Source organism: Erpetoichthys calabaricus, chromosome 5 (assembly GCF_900747795.2).
Source record: "Erpetoichthys calabaricus chromosome 5, fErpCal1.3, whole genome shotgun sequence".
NCBI lineage: Eukaryota > Metazoa > Chordata > Cladistia > Polypteriformes > Polypteridae > Erpetoichthys > Erpetoichthys calabaricus.
Genome location: NC_041398.2, coordinates 1038310 through 1059621, shown reverse-complemented (window position 1 = coordinate 1059621; position 21312 = coordinate 1038310). Strand labels below are relative to the sequence as shown.

At 42.8% G+C, this 21312-nt stretch overlaps 1 protein-coding gene across 1 annotated transcript in view; it reads right to left on the bottom strand.

Annotated features, from left to right (window-relative positions):
• The window catches only part of LOC114651545 (gastrula zinc finger protein XlCGF57.1-like), a 458276-nt gene that overhangs the window by 148332 nt on the left and 288632 nt on the right, over positions 1 to 21312 (bottom strand). The window lies entirely within an intron of this gene.

Genomic DNA, 21312 nt, shown 5'->3' with positions numbered 1-21312 from the left:
AGGGAAGTCTGGGCATCTCTGCTCAAGCTGCTGCCCCCGCGACCCGACCTCGGATAAGCAGGAGACAATGGATGGATGGATGGATGGATGTATACTATATGACGAACGTTGAGTGTTGCATGAAAACATTAATATCCCTTCCTCGCTTCATGCTATAAGAAGTGAGTATTAGACAGAGAGAGAGAGGTGTCCTCATATTACTGAAGCTCTTCTATGCAGCATCATGCATCCTACAAGTCGGCATTTGTATGAGGTATAATTTATCGTTTTGTTTCTTGTCACTAACTATATTATCGGGCACAATCATTTAAAATGTATTGATCATCCACAAACATTCATTTCGCCTGGAAATTTTCTCGAGTTTTTGAACTCTGCTGATGCCTCATGTACTTCAAACGGAGCTCATGAATAAAGAGTTGAAACACCAAGCAGACATGCGCACTGGCTAATGAACCGTCAAGGCGGTCGAAGTGCTGAGCAGACCTGAGCAGGTAAAGGAGGCTTTGTGAAGGTTCAACACACTCGAAGGCATTGAGATCGATATTGTGAGAGTCTCTCTGACGCTCAACTCTCTAGTTATATTTTGCAATTCGTATCGACAATACACACTTCAGTTGATGTTGTTAAATGACGGCCTGAAACGACAATTCAGGTAGTTGCTAACAATTCATTATTGTTATTGTGGATTGCTGTGATTTCCTTTGTCTGATACATTTTGTCAAAGATATATTGTCAGATATCAACTTTATATATAAAAAGATTAGATAAAGCAGGCAACCTTTTTATGCAACGCTTAATTTTTTTTTCAGAACCGTACAACATATAGTATATAAATATAATTTGTCTTCATTAGGAGAATACAACACTGATACTCTTGTATCAATTAAACCAATTTATTGTGCACATGTCAGACATGTCAGCCATGGGGCAAACGCCCCTAATTATATTATGTATGTAAAGAGTTTCACTGTAAAACGTAATAAGCTTCATATTTGAGTGTTTGGAGACCCTGGTGTTGTACTGAATTTGTATTGTAGATAAACATAAACTACTGTCCAGTATGCCTAAATGTGTCTTTTCGTTTCTGATCGCCATACAGCACTTCCATCTTGGGACAATTCGCTGTAAACAGTTTCAGCCAATCAGCGCCTTCCAAACACGCAGCAGGACAGCGTGAGCCTTCATTATCTTATGCGGCGCGGCCTCTTCGTTTCATTGTCTTATATTGAGTTGTTAGACTATTTACTGTTAAGTGCTGTTTGAGCTGCCGTTTAGTACAACAGGTGGCTTACTGAGCTCTTAAATCGAAATTGAAATGCACACACAAGCCTCCTAAATTATTTATTGAAATGCCTACGTTTACAGTGTCCATTTTAGGAAGTCATATTATTTACTTGTTCCCGTTATTATGAATTATAATTTCTCAGTGTCACATATTATTCGTTACTACTCGCGAGTCCCACTTCATTGAGATTCTGTTTTATATTCTGTATATGCAAACATTTTAAATGGAGCGTTTATTGAACTGATAGCAGACTTGTCATCTTCTTAAAATGACTTTATTTATATGATATTGACAACTAATCATAATGTCAGAAATCAAGGAGGCTGTAAGTTTTCGTGACATCGCGTCAGTAGAGAGTGCGTGACGTTAACAATGCATTGTGTCCTAAATGACAGCGCACACGCTTTTTGATATTTACTAAACTCCAATGTGTCTCAGATTGTTCATTAAAATATTTTGACAGTGCATTTTAATCAGAATTATTATAAACACATTACCCATAGTCATTTCCATTTAGATATGCAAAATTTGGTGAGAATACATGAAAGAGTAGCAACATATATAATAGTTATGCTGCATTGTTTATAATTAACAAAACTCTTCATTTATCTGAAATGTTCTCCTTTTTATTTTACATTTGGCAAAGGAATGCTTCAGTGTACAGTCGATTTATTCCACTTCTGAAGGTGTACATTATCGGTATTCTCCATTGCATCCCCCACCCCCAAGTGTAACGCGTGTCAGTGTAAGTGAGGGGCGGCAGACGAGCTCACGTAACGGGAGACAAGGCACCTCCTCACCCTGATGCCATGAGGGCTCTTCTCATAAATATTACCATCTTGAGCTTTTTCTTTTTGTCCTTCCTGCCAGTTTACTATTATTATTATTATTGAACACGTGTGTAGAGGACATATGTGTCATATGTGAATTTCCCCTTGGAATTAATAAAGTATCTATCTATCTATTTTATTTGTATAACAGGACGGACGGTAAAGCCTTGAATGAAACTCCGTGTTGATGCTTTGGGTAACACGACAGGTGAGGAGCAGAGAACGTTAAACGTGTCAGAGACTGCGGGGGATTGTGGGACTGAAGATGGTTTAAGAAAACAGAAACGACAACAGCTTAGTCTGTCAAGAATTCTATTTCCATCAATGATTTACTTTGTTGTGCTGCACTTCAGAAGACTACTTATTTACCCCCCTTTGATGAGATGCATTCAGAAGGAAAGGATGTTGCTGACAAAGTCAGGTGCTTTTTTGAACGTTTGGCTGCAGATGTGCTTATCCAGCTGCTCCTTCTTGCCAGTACTTGAGTGATCTTTATGTCCACCTCTGGATGAATTCGCAGTTTCTTTACAACATTTTTATCTCATTAACGCAGAAATCCCGAGGCTTTCCCTAAATTGCAGATGATTGCACTTCGCAATTTCGTCTATCTGTATACTTGCATATGGCTAAGATGACAATAAAGTTCCCTTTGACTTTCAGTTTTAAAGACAGTTGTGATTAGTTATGCAGAGCTCGCTTTTACTCACATTGTTTTTTGGAAATCAATAATACAAATCAGCTACAGATCTGGGAATCACTGAGTAGTAAAAACGTTTAATGAGGAGTGTCGTGCGCAGATACAAGTCGGCTTGGTGAAGCGTTTCTTAGCCTCTCTGATATGATCGACACGAGGTGACGCTGGATTGTTATAATACGTGCTGCCTTACGCAAAATATGTTTATTAATTTATTACAGATTCTAGGTGGCCACGATTCTACAGCAAGTAACGAGGTGCCCCATGTGAATCGTTCATAATGTCCCCTAAACGTATTTGTTAACTTACAGACAAGTCCTTTCTTTTAACTTTGGGCCGGGCCTCATGATTTAAACTCGCCTCAGCACACCTTACAGCTGCAGCAGGGCCAACTGCTTTAACGCTGTGAGCCAAAGGAGATCAGCTGATGAGGGTCTGACCAATCGGCTGCTGACTGCGCAGATATCAATAACGTCATGACGCTAGCGTGCTCGACGCGGTGTCGTCAAGTCAGTATCGAGCAGCCCGTCACTAATCAAAACTTAACGCGCCTCCGCCAAGTCAGATGTAGCATTACATTTCACGGGACAGTGACCAGAAAATAAATTAACGTAGCACCAGCTAAAAATTGCGCGACCCCCATCATCCACAATAAACTGGTGATGGTGTGATTTGCTGTGCCGCCTCCTCCTCCACGTATCGCTCAATCCCCACACTTAAAAGCGAACTACGCGGCGTCGGGCACCTCCTCAAATTTAAAGCCACTCAGCATGTCGCGGTCTTCGTCACTACTGGCATTCCCACCCGTACGTGATCCCCACGTTCGACTTTGTCTCACCTTCCGTATCTTTGTTTGATCTTATGGCCGTGAAGAAGTCTGAGCACGAGGCTCTCATACGAACAAACAGAGAGCAACTGCAGCACGCGGTAGATACAGTAGCTACTACGTCATTGACGGAATGCCCACAACACCACGCCCACGGTTTCTTTCTCGACACGCCCACTGCAAGGATGAACTGCCCAGCTGAAGCGACGATCGCTGTAAGCAGAAATGTCTTTTAGTCTCAGACTTATGCTATCTAAGCATTTTAAATGAACGTAAATGATTTCTAGGCACCTTGCCGAAAAAAGTTATTGTTTCAAAAGGCTGCTAAACAAGTTTTGTTTCCTCAAGTGTTAAATTTTACTGAACATAAAAAAGCTTATTAGCATCGCCCTGTTTCAGACATACCTCACGAGAACAGTAATGTTAAGAGACACCGTTACCTTCTTACTATACACTCAAATGCGTGAACGTTATAGCTGGAAATTTCCATTAAGCAAACTAATCATGTGTGACATATCATTAATACAGAATTAACAGGCATCATGGTAGAGCACAGTCCTAGCAAGAGTCAGGGGCAACGCAGGAACAATCACTGGACAGGACGCCAGCCCATCGCAGGGTGAGCCCACTCACAACAGCCAATGGAGTGTGGCAGGAAGACGGAGCACCGGGAGGAAACCCACATGGACATGGAGGGAACATGCAGGCTTTGGCCAGGGAGGACTTGAGATCTGAACTACGGTCACCTTTGGGAGACCACCGCCATTATTGGTCCTTTCTTTGAAACTTTTTTGTTATGTTTTCTTTTTAGTCATGTTTAAATCAATCAAACGTTAATCGTTAAACTTTATTGTTTATCACTCACATTGCTTCAATTGCTTATGTAGTGCTCTTTTTTCTAGTTTTATTACACAAACAGGCAAATATTTATCCATTGCATGAACTGAAGAATACATGCTCAGTTTGTGTTGTATGTATGTGGCTATACAGTAGGTCTCCGTTCCAATTGTGTATTCTGCTCTGTTAACCTTTAATTCTGTCACTAGCAAAATATACTTTGTTCTTTAACAATAAGTAATAAACTGCTTTTCATATACGTTAAATAGTTTCAAACTACTGTAGTTTATTTAATTTCCAAATCTGTACCTTTATACAGTTATCTATCTATCTATCTATCTATCTATCTATCTATCTATCTATCTATCTATCTATCTATCTATCTACATTTAGGTCCATAAATATTTGGACAGAGACAACTTTTCTCTAATTTTGGTTCTGTACATGACCACAATGAATTTGAAATGAAACAACTCGGATGCAGTTGAAGTGCAGACTTTCATCTTTAATTCAGTGGGGTGAACAAAACGATTGCATAAAAATGTGAGGCAACTAAAGCATTTTTTGAACACAATCCCTTCATTTCAGGGGCTCAAAAGTAATTGGACAAATGAAATAACTGGAAATAAAATGTTCATTTCTAATCCTTGGTTGAAAACCCTTTGCTGGCAATGACAGCCTGAAGTCTTGAACTCCTGGACATCACCAGTGGTTGGGTTTCCTCCTTTTTAATGCTCTGCCAGGCCTTTACTGCAACGGCTTTCAGTTGCTGTTTGTTTGTGGGCCTTTCTGTCTGAAGTTTAGTCTTCAACAAGTGAAATGCCTGCTCAGTTGGGTTAAGATCAGGTGACTGACTTGGCCATTCTAGAATTTTCCAATTCTTTGCTTTAATAAACTCCTGGGTTGCTTTGGCTGTATGTTTTGGGTCATTGTCCATCTGTATCATGAAACGCCGCCCAATCAATTTGACTGCATTTTGCTGGATTTGAGCAGACTGTATGTCTCTGAACACCTCAGAATTCATTCAGCTGCTTCTGTCCTGTGTCACATCATCAATAAACACTAGTGTCCCAGTGCCACTGGCAGCCATGCACACCCAAGCCATCACACTGCCTCCCTCCACCGTGTTTTACAGATGATGTGCTATGCTTTGGATAATGAGCTGTTCCACGCCTTCTCCATACTTTTTTCTTGCCATCATTCTGGTAGAGGTTGATCTTGGTTTCATCTGTCCAAAGAATGTTTGTCCAGAACTGTGCTGGCTTTTTTAGATGTTCTTTAGCAAAGTCCAATCTAGCCTTTCTATTCTTGAGGCTTATGAGTGGCTTGCACCTTGCAGTGCACCCTCTGGATTTACTTTCATGCAGTCTTCTCTTTATGGTAGACTTGGATATCGAGACGCCTGCCTACTCCCTGGAGAGTGTTGTTCACTTGGTTGGCTGTTGTGAAGGGGTTTCTCTTCACCATGGAAATGATTCTGCAATAATTCACCACTGTTGTCTTCCGTGGACGTCCAGGTCTTTTTGCGTTGCTGAGTTCACCAGTGCTTGCTTTCTTTCTCAGGATGTACCAAACTGTAGATTTTGCCACTCGTAATATTGGAGCAATTTCTCGGATGGGTTTTTTCTGTTTTCGCAGCTTAAGGATGGCTTCTGTCACCTGCATGGAGAGCTCCTTTGACCGCATGTTGTCTGTTCACAACAAAATCTTCCACATGCAAGCACCACACCTCAAATCAACTCCAGGCCTTTTATCTGCTTAATTGATAAGGACATAACGATGGACTTGACCACACCTGCCCATGAAATAGCCAAAGAGTCAATTGTCCAATTACTTTTGAGCCCCTGAAAAGAAGGGATTGTGTTCAAGAAATGCTTTAGTTGCCTCACATTTTTATGCAATCGTTTTGTTCACCCCACTGAATTAAAGCTGAAAGTCTGCACTTCTACTGCATCAGAGTTGTTTCATTTAAAATTCATTGTGGTAATGTACAGAACCAAAATCAGAAAAAAGTTGTCTCTGTCCAAATATTTATGGACCTAACTGTATCTATCTAAGTAGTATTAAACAGCTTCAATAATGATCAGTAATTTGACCGGTGCAAGTCCCTCTCCACCGTACATTTCCTGTAACCCCTCATGATGTCGCCTATTTAGCTGAAGTCCAACCCTCTCGTCTGTACCTGCTGTGTGTGGTTTGATAAGCAGCGGGCACTTTGGCTGTCGTCTGAATGGAAGTGGGCAGCCATCTTAGCTGTAGTCGGAGAGGAGCGGCCATCTTAGTTGTCATCTCAGAAGAGCCGTCCAGCTTTGGTAGCCGAGGACAACTTTGAGCCTGTGAGGATGCAAGGTAAGTCATCTATGGGGCAGAGAAGGCATCCTAGTCCTAGGTGACCACAGTGTGGCGGTTGTGCAGAAAATGTCAAGTGAAAAGATGTGTTGGAGTGGATGAGTGGATGACATACCTACACTGGGCACAAACCAGCAGGGCTGAGGTTCAGGAGAAACAGAACAATTGTCTCAATGGTCGATGACCAGTGGCCAGCAGATTTGGTAGAGATGTCTTATTACTCAAAATTCAATGATGGATATAAATGTATCCTCACGTGTATCGATGTGCTCTCAAAATATGTTTGGGTTGTGCCATTAAAGGCCAAGACAGGAACAGAAGGTTCTTGGGGTATTAGTTTGATTTTTAGACAGAGTGGAGTTCCTAAGAAACTACAGACAGACCAAGGCAGAGAATTTCATAACACACTGGTGTAAAAACTACTAAAACAGAACAATATTTAACTTTTTGCCCGAACAGTAATGTAAGAGTATGTATAGTCAAATGATTCAATAGGACCTTAAAGTCCAAAATGTGGAAATATTTTACATATGCAAATCCTTTTAGGTATATAGACGTCCTGCCAGAAGAGTTGCAATTAATAAACCTCAATGCTAACAAAGTGTAGCGCAGTAAGTATAAGTATACTCTGTCACAAATCTGTCTTATAAATCGGCTTCTTTCTGTTCACATGCACAGCTGACACAGAGCCACATTAAGCACAGGGGTTCAGCACATAGAACTGCTAGACAAGCCGAGTGACATAAGACAGACTGGCACAACTGGACAGCGTGCAGATGCTGTGTACTATTTCTATCTGTTTATGCTAGCATGGAACTTTATCCTAGTGTGAGCTCCATTGATGTGTTTGGAAGTGCATGTTCACCTAAGGAGGCCCTGCATGTGAAGAAAGAGTATAAAGCCTTGGAACATTGCCCGGCACACCTGTGAAGCCGATGGACTGATAGGAGATATCGTCATCTGATCCTGAAAATGCTTCAACTGCACCGATGATGTTGACGGACTCTACACCTCGGACTCCGACTCCCGGACTGGGTTCTGTCATTGCCTCCCTCGTCTGTTATGCAGCGTAAGCTGACATTAAACAAAGCTAAGTTATTTCTCCTATGTGATTTCTTACTGTGGTATCACTAAGGGAGGGGTATCAGCTTTTTGTATTATATCTATTGTGATGGACGGCCGGGACACCCCTGGAATAAATGGATGGGGGACAAAAAATGAAAGGAACACTTTGAAAACACATCAGATCTCAATGGGAAAAAAATCCTGCTGGCTACCTGTACTGTTATGGAGTGACGTGGTGATGTGTGAGGAACGAAAGGAAAAAATGATACGGTAGCAGGCAGGCGAGTCCATTTAGCTGATATTTCATTGCAGTAACTCCAAATCATACTCAGTAGTTTGTATGACCCCATGTGCTTATATACATGCCTGACAATGTCGAGGGGGTGGGAGGCATGCTCCTAATGAGACGACAGATGGTGTCCTGGGGGATCTCCTCCCATATCTGGACCAGGGCATCACTGAGCTCCTGGACAGGGTGAGGTGTCGAATGGACTGAAACATGTCGTCCCACCCAGAGATGTTGTATTGGATTGAGGTCAGGCAAGTGAGCGTGGGGGGAAGGAGGGGACTAGTCAATGGGATGAATTCCTTCATCATCTCATCACATAAGGCTGGGTATTGTTGTGCACCAGAAGAAACCAGCACAGGGTCTGACCTTGGGTCCAAAGATTTCATCCCGATACCTAATGGCAGTCAAGTTGTTGTTGTCTAGCCTGTAGAGGTCTGTGCATCCCTCCATGGACATGCCTCCCCAGACCATCACTGACACCCTACCAAACCGGTCATGCTGAACGATGTCATAGGCAGCATAACGTTTTCCATGGCTTCTCCAGACCCTTTCACATATGTCACATGTGCTCAGGGTTTTCCTGTTGTCATCTGTGAAAAGCACAGGGCGCCAGCGGTGGACCTGCCAATTCTGTTATTCTATGGCAAATGCCAATCGAGCTCCACGGTGCCCACTAGAGGACATCGGGCCCTCAGGCCAACCTCATGAAGTCTGTTTCTGATTGTTTGGTCAGAGACATTCACACTAGTGGCCTGCCTGCTGGAAGTCATTTTGTAGGCTCTGCCAGTGCTCATCCTGTTCCTCTTTGCCCAAAGGAGCAGATACCGGTGGGTCCTGCTAATGGGTTAAGGACCTTCTGCGAGGAGCCCTGTCCAGCTCTCCTAAAGGAACTGCCTGTCTGTCTCCTGGAATCTCCTCCATGCCCTTGAGATTGTGCTGGGAGACACAGCAAACCTTCTGGCAATGCCACGTATTGATGGAGAAGTTGGACTACCTCGACCGTAGCCAAATGTGAAACGAATGACAAAACAGATGAGAAGGGACAAATGTCAGTGGCCTCCCTCCTCCTGTTAAACCATTCATTCCTGTTTTGGTGGTCGTCTCTCTTATAGTTGCCCCTCTAGTGCACCAAAGCAGCTGAAACTGATGAACAAGCCCCTCTGCTACTTCACTAAGCAGATCAATAGCTCAGATGTTTCATTGACTTGATGCGATATTTAGATTATAAAGTATAACTTTCATTTTTTTTGAGGAGTATAGTTTCAGTTTAAGTAACATTACTAAAGAACTCATTCCCAGGGAGCTAGTGCCCAATGCTAGACACGACTGGCATAATCGGCAGGATTGGGGCTAACTTACTAACTTACTAACCACATAATATTTATAATGTATCGCATATTTAAAAGATACACTTCTGATAGTGTCAGCACAGAGGGTCTCGGTCAGGTACTGAGGATACCATGATGGTCACGTGCGCAGTCATGGACTCCTGTGGCCGAGTTATTTAATACTTATACCACTCCAATAGCCTGGCCTGAACTGGAAGGGGACATTAATCCCATGAAAGTACAAGAGGCGGTCTTGGAATTTGGGTTAGAGTGCCGGGACAAGAAGGAACAGATAGCTGCCGGTGAATTGGGGGGGCTTCTGTTAACTGCATTACGCGAGACGGACTTAAAAGTCGAAAGTATGGTTATAGAATGTGGGGAACTTAAACAAGAAATAGAAAACTTACAAGAGAAACAAATTACAGCTCAAGAGTAGATGGAAAATGTCACGTCCTGTACAGACGAGTCGGAGAATAAATGCATTGCTTTAGCAGTACGCTTACTGCAGGCTAAAAGATGGAGACAAGAGTTAAAAGACCTCACTTCATCTATAAAAATATGAGCCATAATGCAAGATGATTGGAATCCAGAAACATGGGATGGAGCTGTTTGTACTGTAACTCTGAGAGTGAAGATGATGTCTGAGGGAAAAAGACAAAACTGAGCCAGACGCGATAAATTGTACACTGAGGATGGGCTGTAAATAAGGACAAAGTCCAAGGACCTGCACGAGAAGTCCGATTTCTGGGCATGATGTGGGTTGGATCAGAGAAACGAGTGCCCCAAAAAGTCATTGACTCTTTGTATAAGTTATGGGCATCAACTAATAAAAATAAACTCAATCATCTGTGGGACTAATGGGTTTCTGGGGAGCTTTTGTGCACATTTGCGACTGATTTTAAGACCAATGCATGATGTTGTAAAGAAAATGGTGCCGTTTGAATGGACAGAAAAACAACAAGCTGCTGTTAAGGCAACTAAAGAAGCCTCAGTCCAACACCAAGGACTGGGACCTTTAAAACCTAATTTGCCTTTTGAACTTGAGGCCACAGAGCAGAACAATATTTCTACATGGAGTTTGAGGCAAAAGCCCGGCAGTAAAAGAGTTCCCATAGGCATTTGGAGCCGACAGACCCCTTGAAAAGCAGCTCCTTACCGCACACTGGGCCCTTCTGACACACAGAGAGACAGACAGGTCCTGCTCCAGTAAAGTTACACACTAACTTGTCTATTACTGGGTGGGTTAGAGACAATGGCCTGGGAGCGAGAGCAGGCGCTGCCTAAAATCAGTCTGTAGTCAGAGCACACTTTGAAGGGAAAGACAGCAGTGCATTACAAGGGGCCGTGGTGGGAGCTCTGATATATGAGAGTCCAGATGACACACCACCTGTTCTGTCTATGGAGGAGTCGCTATTTAAAGAAGCACCAGCATGTGATCAATTGACAAGGGGGCAGCAGGAGAACAGCTGGGTCACAGATGGGTCAGCAACTGAGGAAGGAGGACAAAGACTTTGGAGAGCAGTAACTTATCAGCCCCACACTGAGACCTTCCTTCAGGAAAATCAAGCCAATGAGCTGAACGTATTGCTGTAGCAATGGCCTTGACAGAACATCAACGCTTCCCCATTGTTGGCAGTTTTTCAACGACTAACAGTTTGGATAACAATGTGGAGGAGGGCTGTTTGCACTATTCATGGGAGAGAATTATGGGGTGGTAAAGAATTGTGGGAGCAGCTTTGGACAGTGTGCACATGTGGGGAGACCCTTATTGGCCATGTAGATGCGCATGCCCCAGTTGTGTCACTCAAGAGGATTTATAACCAACAAGCTGATATAATAGCTGCTGTTCTCAAAATCAAACTGGAAGAGACCTGTGCAGAGGATGATGAACTGTGTCACCATGCTGAGGTAAATGTAATCAAACTTTAAATAATATCTCTAGCAAGGTGGGCTCATGAAACATCTGGACATGTGGGAGCAGAAAAGACATATCAATGGTGTCTTCAGTGATGTACACCAGTCACTAAAGACATTGTCACACAAATAGTGACCAATTGTTCCACATGTACAGACGTGAAACAATGGCCCCTGCAGAAGAAGGCAACTGGCACACTTCGGAGAGGAACAGGACCAGGACAGATCTGACAGGTGGATTACATTGGGCCACCGCCATGAGAAAACAAACAACAGTGTGCCTTACTGCAGTGGATACTTACTACGAACTCTTACAAGCTTAGCCATCAATGAAAGCCAACCAAAGAGCCACACTGAATGGACTGAGTCATTTGATCCAAGCATATGGAGTGCCAGAAGAAATACAAAGCGATCAAGGAAGCCACTTTGCTGAGAGAGACGTACAAGAGTGGGCTCAAGGAGCTGGGATTCAGTGGACTTTGCATATTCCTTGTCATCCATCAAGCAGCAGGACTTATTGAGAGAATGAATGGCCATTTGAAAGAACAAATTAAAACACTAACTGGGCACAATCATCTTAAAGGCTGGACTAAAGTTTTAAAACAAGCATTATTTAACCTGGATAATCGTCTGTCGACTGGGTCCACACCATTCTCGAAACATCAAAATGCAGGAGGAGAGTCACCTGTGTGTGCCCCCCGCCTGGCAAACAATGAGTTTAGTAGTTAGGACACCTAAGTCACTTTAGATTAAGGCAAACTCATTAGAAAAGCTAAGCGTGGGGATGACAGGTCAGTGGCCCAAGGAATGGGAGGTCAGAATAAATACTGAAATGCTTGTCACAGATGTGTGTCCAACAGGGACTTTAGATATCTGCTTAAATGAATGGCATTTACCAAAGCAGTCCAGACATACACATACAGTAGCTGAAGGACAGGCCATATGTGAACTCCGCACACCCATACCTTCACACCTCCGCACACCCATACCTCAAGAGTCACACCTCTTCTAGTCAGTTTGAAGGAGAAGTAGGACGGAAGGTATGGGTGTTAACTCCAGGGCAAAGGCCAAGGGCAGGGCCAGGAGATGCTAGAATGTTTCTTTTAAGGGGCTCTCAGCTGCCCCTCTGCTTTACAGATTGTACTCCTATGTGGAGTGACCAGGGTAGATGGTTTATGGACCGGATGAAGCCGATGCACCCCCTACACTAAAGTATTTTGGGCTGCTGAATAGCCAGGAGCAGAACAATATGTGACACTAACCCATCCACAGGGGATGCACAAGCCAGTGTGTTTCTTCATGCTGATCCCAAGCCCGGATAAATGGGGAGGGTTATGTCAGGAAGAGCATCCGGTGTAAAATTTTGCCAAATCAATATGCAGACAACAATACAAATTTCCATACCAGATCAGTCGAGCCCCAGGTTAACAACGACCACCACCAGTACTGTTAGTCAACGGGGTGCTGGCGGAAATTGGGCTACTGTTGGCCGAAGAAGAAGAAGAAGGAGAAGAAGAGGGGGGAGACGTGTCCAGAGGCAGGAGGAGTGGAGGAAGGTAAAGAGAGTGGAACTGAGGGTAAGAACTTTGAATGTTGGGAGTATGACTGGTAAGGGGAGAGAGTTAGCAGATATGACGGAGAGAAGGAAGGTTGATATATTGTGTGTGAAGAGACTAAATGGAAGGGGAGTAAAGCCAGGTGGATCTGAGGTGGATTCATATTGTTCTATCATGGTGTGGATGGGAGGAGAAATGGGGTAGGAGTTATTTTGAAGGAACAGCACGTCAAGAGTGTTTTGTCAGGTGAAAAGAGTGTCAGACAGAGTAATGATTATGAAGCTGGAAATTGGAGATGTGATGGCTTCTGATGAATACAGTCGACAATTACTCGGTTATACATCGGCAATTGTGAATGAACTGAAACCTTTATTCTTTTATGGAAGCAAATACATCTTACCTTTAATTCCAATTGCTGAATGCCACTTCATTTAGAAAAATCCACTGTATTCTAGAAGTTTCATTAATATGTCCTCCTGCATCTTCCAAGTTCTACCACAACTAAGGCGCATGCGCTAGCGAGCATTACATATTTGAGTAACTGTAACTAGATTTTTGAATTAAGTTTTTACTTATTCTACTACATTGTATGAACTATTTTAAATAAAATTTAATATGATCTTATGAACTGCATTTTGTACTGTTAAAAATTGGGTAACTGTGAATTTTACCCATAATTGCATTTTTCACATTAAAAGTAACTTACTCAAAGCAGCGGGTTGGAAAATGGATGGATGGATGGATGGATAAATTTTACTCATTTTATATACAGTATATTATATTTACCACCCAAACAAATCATTTTTATCAGTGTATAAATGAAACCCGTCAGTCTCTTTCTTTTCCTTCCTTCTTTCCAGTTGTTACCTCTTCCAGATATTTAATAATCTTCATCACTCCCCCCATTACTGATGTTGTACGGGCTCACAAAGGAGTCAAATAAACTTTATGTTCTCACAAACCCGCTGACACCCAAATGCTGTGCATCAGAGCAGGCCGAGGCGACGGTGACGTCAGGCTAATATTCGAAAGTCAAATGTTAAAGAGAAAACCTCGTGTCCTGGAGTGTAAAATCGTCATGTTTTGAAATGACAGACTGCTTATATAAAATCTGAATTTTGCTCATTTGGACCAGGAAGATCCGAATATATAAAACTCTTAAAGTGATTTGTTTACACAGGCAATTCACGTTGAAAGCGCTTCTCACTTTTACATTCTTTGCACCAGTAATTTTGAACTTTAATGCGTCAGTCGGTTTATAACTTAATGTTAGTGGGAATGGAAAACAGTGAGGATGGCACAGAATCAAAAGACTTTTACAGCTTGGGAAAGGAAAAATAGAATGAAAGCAGTGCTGGGAGAAGACCATTTGGAGCCCTAGGTGTCGTGCCCTGCAGTGTCCATAGTGGGCAGTGAGTATTAGACATCAACGACCGTGGTGGTCCCTCTTGATATTTGACGCACACTTTCTTTCTGTTACATAATTAGCACCCACTGTGTACGTAACGTGGACTTGACGGAGTGTGTGACACTTGATGATCGAAGTACGTACCCCTTAACTTTCATTAAAGGGTAGTCAGGCATTGGGTGCAGGGTAGTTAGTATTAGACTTTAACAATTGTGGTGGCCCGCCTCGATGAACAAAGAACATGTCCCCTCAGTTACAGTACATACCTGGTGTTCCTCTCTGTACGTAGCAGACTTTGTGGAGTGCACATCAGTTGGTGTCTGGTGTGTGTGCCCCTTAACTTTCATAAACGGCACCCCTAATGACCGACTCAGGCTGTAATCACCATTCCAGATATTTTAGTCTGTGTGTCCCGTGAAGTCCCCAGTCAGATGACACCCAAGGCAGATGCCCAAGTTGCCCATACCTAAATCAGCCTCTTACGAATGCCAGAGAATCAAAAGCTGTTTGTGTTTTGTTTGTAACTTGGGAATAGAAAGTAGTGTGCAGAAACATAAAAAATCAAAGAATTTGAGCAGAGTCGTCCATTAAGAAGGTCAGCTGGCCAATCAAATGTATGTAATGTCATAATGCCTGGAAGCCCCCACATGGAATATCACCATCATTAATGGCCATCTGAAGGACTGTGGAAGAAACAAAGGAACGATGACAAAGGAGTCAACGTCACAGACCAAGACATGTGACAGAGAGAGTCCACTTCTTCTATACATCAGGGAATGCAAACTTATGGATGACACAAAAAAAGTGAAAAAGTCATCCAGGACAACATCCACCCTTGGCACAGCTGACTGTCATTAATTATTCTAAGGTTGTATCCAGACTTTAACAATCCATTTCATTTTCTATTATACTTTTCTTCTATTGGTATTATTATTTTTGTGGAGAAATCTTCCGAGCAGCGCAGTCTTCGCAAAGGCAGTCAGAATTCAGACTTTACTGCACAGCACAGGAAACAATTACAGAGCACATAAAGCCGTCTCAGTTCATGAAGTGAGCCCTGAGCGCTTGGTGAGCCCCAAATTTATTACAATTCTCATCACAGAATGTCCTCTCTTCACTGCAGGGTTTCTCAAACTGATGACTTTTCTCATAACAATCACCTGGTGGTGCAGACCTTCTCATAACAATGCCCTTTGCCCCCACGGACAGCCCCATAATAATCGTCTTCCCAGTAGACCTTCTCATAACAAATTTCCCTCCCAGTCCGTCTTCTCATAACAACCACTTTGGCTCGAAGGACATACTGGACACCTGGTGGTGAGTGTCACCTGCTTAGCCCTCTCTTCGTTCTCACGTCCTAATCCTCAGCTGTTAAAGATCGATGGCCTTTTGGTTATCAAGTTTTATAATTAAGTTGGGATCAGGAGGACCTGAATGAGAAAACTGAACTGCCAAATTAATAATTCAATTAACGGTTACTAGCACCGCTGGAAGGCAGTGTTTCTCAACCTTTATCCATGTGTGCCCCATTTTTACATATTAACCCTAACCCCCCTAAAGTTTGTATGCACTTTTTTAGATTTTTAATCAGATTGAGATCCACCCAACAACACTAAATTTTAATTTGGGAGTGCACTATTTGCAGAAGTGCTCAAGTCTCGATCAGAATGGGGAATCGCTAATATTGTTTTATCATTAAAATAAACAGTCACACATGTGACACATTAAAATTAAAATCCATGTGATAAAATATATACGTAAAATTCAAACATTCCTTTGCTATTCATTAAATTTCATGAATTTTGTTAATAATTATAATTCCGCACTTTAAATTATTCAATTCTATAATAATACAAATTAAATTACAAATATTATAACTACTCCTAAGAATACTATCACGTCTTATTTCTAAAACAATAAGTGACATATTAGCGATTCCAGAAGTGCCGCCTAACGGTGAGAGAGAGGACTGCACTTGAATTCTGATGTCTGCTGACGGCGGACAGGCCTCTCCACGTGACATACAGTATATATACAGTAACACAGCACGACACTGGCTCGTCTACTTGTCACTCTGTTGTCACTCTCAGCAGCTCCTCTGCCAGGTTTTCTGCAGTACGTCTCTCAGTAAACTCACAACAGCCAAGAAGGCAGGATGTCATCTTAAAGTTTCCAATAAAGTGACAAGTGACAGACACGTCTGAGCAGGTCGTTCTGGATGTCCGGCAGTCAGTTGTCAGGTAAACTGCTGAAGCTTTTTAGACCCTGTCTCGTCACAATGCACGCTCCGTGTTATATAGTCCTGGAATAATTGTTTGGGATGAGGAGTTTCTACTGGGAGAACATACATGGAGTTTAAGGCCTGAACAAAAGTTTTAAATCCTTTGTCCTCCACAATGAAAATGTCTGACAGTCACGGGCTATCATTTTAGCAGCTCCTCGTCGACACTTATCTGCCTGGCTGTGGTCATTTGTTTAGGAATAAATGTGCTTATTTTGTTTGAGTGACAGAAGGCTGTGATATACCTGCAGTTTTAGGCAAGACAGTGGATGATGCAGCAGAAGTTCTTGACTCAAAACAGGACACTTTTTACGGGTCAGTGGATGGCAGAAGGAGGAGAGACGGCGAGCTGAGCGCTTCTTAGATGTCTGTGCAGGTTTGCTGCTGACTCTGCTCTGCTCTAACGGATATTTTCATTTTACAAATTCTGCACTCAGCTTTGCAGTCTCTAATATCATTAAAATGAAGTCAGATGCTGCTTCTTTTTCACTTTTCGCTCTTTTCTTCACTTTTTCCCGACGCCTTTGCATTTCAATCCGACAGTCTGTCTGTGGCTCTGTGTACCTGGCCTGTACCACTACACTCGCTGTCTTCGGAGCGTCTGACCACCCTTCCTTCTTTCACATAATGGTATGATCCTAGTCTGTCTTTCCTTGTGATTGGCCTCGTGGTGTGCCCATCAAAATAAAGTCCCGCCACTGCCTGCATGGATTCTCTGAGGCTGAAGACTCGGCTCTCCCCGACAGGACTCGGCTCTTCTCGTTCACTACAAAGACTCGGCTCTTTCACGACACGCGGTCCGTTACACGAATACCACAGAGCCGATGGTCCACATTCTCGGTGTGATTTTACTACCATAAACAGTTGTAATAAACGAGTTTGTTTTAATAGATAGCTTCTTCTTCGATTTCCATTTTTCTTCGCGACCCCCTTAAAGATATCTCGCGCCCCACAGGTTGAGCACCCACACTGCTGTAAGGCTAAAATAAATGAGAACTGTGCCGGTAAGCGGCATCGCGCAGCTTCACTGATGAGGGCCAAACTGCGGACAGCCTCGACACGGAGCTTCGGCCTTGAAAGAAGGAAAACAGACAAGCGTTTAATAACTGATTAAATAAGCTAACTAATATGTTCTGCTGTAACTTTATTTATTATCATTAGGACATACAAAGAGACCTTGTCATATAACCCTAAATGCTAATCTCACGTATATCTGGGTGTCTCATATAAAAGCCTGCAAACGCACACAGCGGTGCTGTTCATTCTTGGCGGTCACTCGTCTGTCAGGGCTAAGCTGCTGCTAACTTCACAAACATCGATGTGCAGTGAAAGGTCCGTAACCTTCAATAATCAGCTCTTAACCCCTATATACAGTAGCTCAGACTAGGTAGATATCAGAACGTGTTTTATTATAACGTTAATGCCCAGAGTATTACTGAGCCCTCATAAATGTAAATGCCATTAAGTGCTTCTATGTTTGATGTGCCAGCCTAAGAGCCTGCCCAATACTCACACAGCCAAAGGCCCGGCCTGCAGTTTGTTTGTCTTCTGTCAGTGAGCGGCTCAGCACCGGCGTTCACAAAACAACATCTGCCTGTGAAAAGGCTGGCAGGCCAGGGCCCTTCTGCTCAAATAAATGGTGTCCTTTTAAAGTTACCTCAGGACTACACTTTACATAGCTAATAGCACTAAAACTAATAATAAAGCATATTGATCCCTAATGAAAATTGTCAACATTCTCCACCTTAATAAAAGGAAAAGTGTCTCTGTGTCTGTGAATTTGTGCGTCAATTCGGTTCCTATGTCTCTCTCATTCCAACAGATGGCACATCCCAAACATTTGTAGTAATAAAATTAATTGCATTTGTCACTCCAGCAAATGGTACATCACAAATACTAACACTGCTTTTACAAATCCAATACCAAATGGTGTGTAACAGAGACATCATGTTAAATTCATCATTCCAACAGATGGCACATCTCAAACATTAACATGGATTTTACAAATCCCATACTAAGTTGTATATAACAGAGACATACACATTGTTATTTGTCATTCCAACATTCCATACATTCTATTACTACAGATGTTTGTAATGTGCCATCTGTTGGAATGGTAAATATAATGCATTTTATTAATACATGAATTACATTCCAATAGGTGGTGCACTGCAGATGATAACGCTGAGGTCCACGCTGATCACTTATATTTCATTCCAGATTATTAAATGTCACATTCCTTTGACATTTCTATACTTGTCTTTATTTCTTGAGTGACTGAAGTAAATATTAGGGCACCAGATGTTGGAAGTTGCTGCTTTCTTGCCCAGGGTGTTATCAATGCTGAGAGGAAGCACTTGAATAATAATAATAATTCTTTATATTTTTATATTGCTTTTCTGACTACTCAGAGCTCTTCAACACAGTGAGTGGGGAGCCACTTCAACCACCACTAATGTGCAGCATCCACCTGATGATGTGACGGCAGACATTTTTGTGTCAGTATGCTCACCACACATGAGCTATTAGATGTGAAGTGGTGAGAGAAACAGCTAATGAGAGAGAGGGGACGATTAGGGGGACACAGTGACAAGGCCTTGGAGGGCAATTTAGCCAAAGCATCTTTATGATTGTGGATTTCCACAAACAGGCAACAGAGCACAGCCCCATGTACATCGGAGGTGAGGCTGTGGAGCAGGTCAGCAGCTTTAGGTTCCTCATAGTCACCTTCACTGATGACCTTAAATGGTCAAGTCACACTGCGGCAGTAGTCAAGAAAGCCCAACAACGCCTCTACATCCTCAGGAGACTGAGTAAAGCCCGATGTCCCCCACAACCCTGTGCAGATTCTGCAGGTGTACTGTGGAGTCCATCCTGACAGGACACATCACATCCTGGTACAGCAACTGCTCAGTTCAGGACTGCAGAGCTCTACAGCGGGTGGTGGACACAGCACAGCAGATCACGAGCACACAGCTCCCTGCGATCCATGACATCCACACTACACGCTGTCTCAGGAAAGTGACCCGTATCAGGCGGGACCCCAGCCACCCTGCACTATCACTTTTCACACTCCTCCCATCAGGGAAGCCATTAAAGTCCATTCAGACACACACCTCCATGTTCAGGAACAGCTTCTACCCAACTGCAGTCAGACTCGTGAACAATCAGTAACCTTGTGTCACCTCCACTGCTACCTGCACATGTACTTCTGCCACTGTCTCTGTTCCTAGGATTCTGGTTTGATTTATTTACTTATTTATATTCATTTATTTATTGTGTGTTTGTTTTTCTTTATGTTCACTGTCTGCGGGGGCACATGCAAGCAAGCATTTCATTATACATGGGACTTGTACACATGACAATAAAGAATAAAAATTGAAATTGAAATCTGAAGGACAGCACGATTTCTACAGCACAGTGTCCTCGTCACTGCACTGGGGCATTGGGATCCACATTCAGACCACCGGGTAAGCCCCCTATTGGCCTCACCAACACCTCTTCTAGCAGACACCCAAGCTTTACCTAGATGGTCTCCAATCCAAGTACTGGCCAGGTCTGAATATGCTGAGGTTGAGGTAGATGACCTGATCTGAAGTGCATGTGGTGTGTCTGCTGGCTACAGAAGGGCAACGGCGGCAGAAGTGAGACCCCCTTGGTTGGTAACTGGCATAAAACCAAATGTTATACGAGCCTTCATGTGTCTCAGAGACATCTGTACATTTGTTAGTGCTGGTGACAGTGAGTGCCAGTGTGGGGCACTGAGAGTGACAGGCTGCAGGGGTCACTCTTATGTACTTAAGTGGAATGAGTCTGAGCGGGACTGGCATCAGGGCATCACTTATACCCAATTGTGTGACTCGGATCTGCGTGTGTTAATCGTAGGGTGCAGGAGTAGACGAGTCTGTTCAATAGACGTGATTAAGTCTTACAAATCCTGAGATAAAACGACTTGAATAACCAAGAAAATCTGAAAAACTGTGAAGGAGCCGAGAGCGGCGAGCGCCTGCTGTGTGTTACGTGTGTGTGTGTGTGTGTGTGTGTGTGTGTGTGTGTGTCTGTCTGTCTGTCTGTCTGTCTGTCTGGTGTCCTGTCTGTCTGGTGTCCTTTCTCTTATCTATTTTTTAAAGTTTTCATATTTCTACAATCCTTGTGTTTATTAATGAATCCTATGATTCTGTTTCTTAGACTGAGTGGTCTTCAGTTACTTAAGAGAGTCTAACAGGTGGGGTCTTTACTGAATAATCTGATAAATTACTGGCATGGACAAAGACAAAAATCAAAATTCATTATTTGAGTGGATTAACATCAGTCAGTCGATTCTCCTCACCAACAACATTCACACAACTCTGATAAGCAGGAGACGAGAACTTATTATGGGATGGACACTTTGACTAATAAAGAGGACTAACATGGACTCTGATGTGGACTTCAGTACGTAATATGTGAGGATGCCGGCCCCTCCAGACTCCCTCTTCTCACATAGGAGTCTATTGAACCGACACCATCGATAGTTATGACCGAGATGAGCGGACAAATCTCATTGAAGTCAGGGATGGTGGAAAGTGCTCGAGTGCTTTTATTGAAAAACAGTCAAAAGTAAAATCAAAAGTGTCCACATGTGCAGTGTTCTCAAAAAAATACACAAAT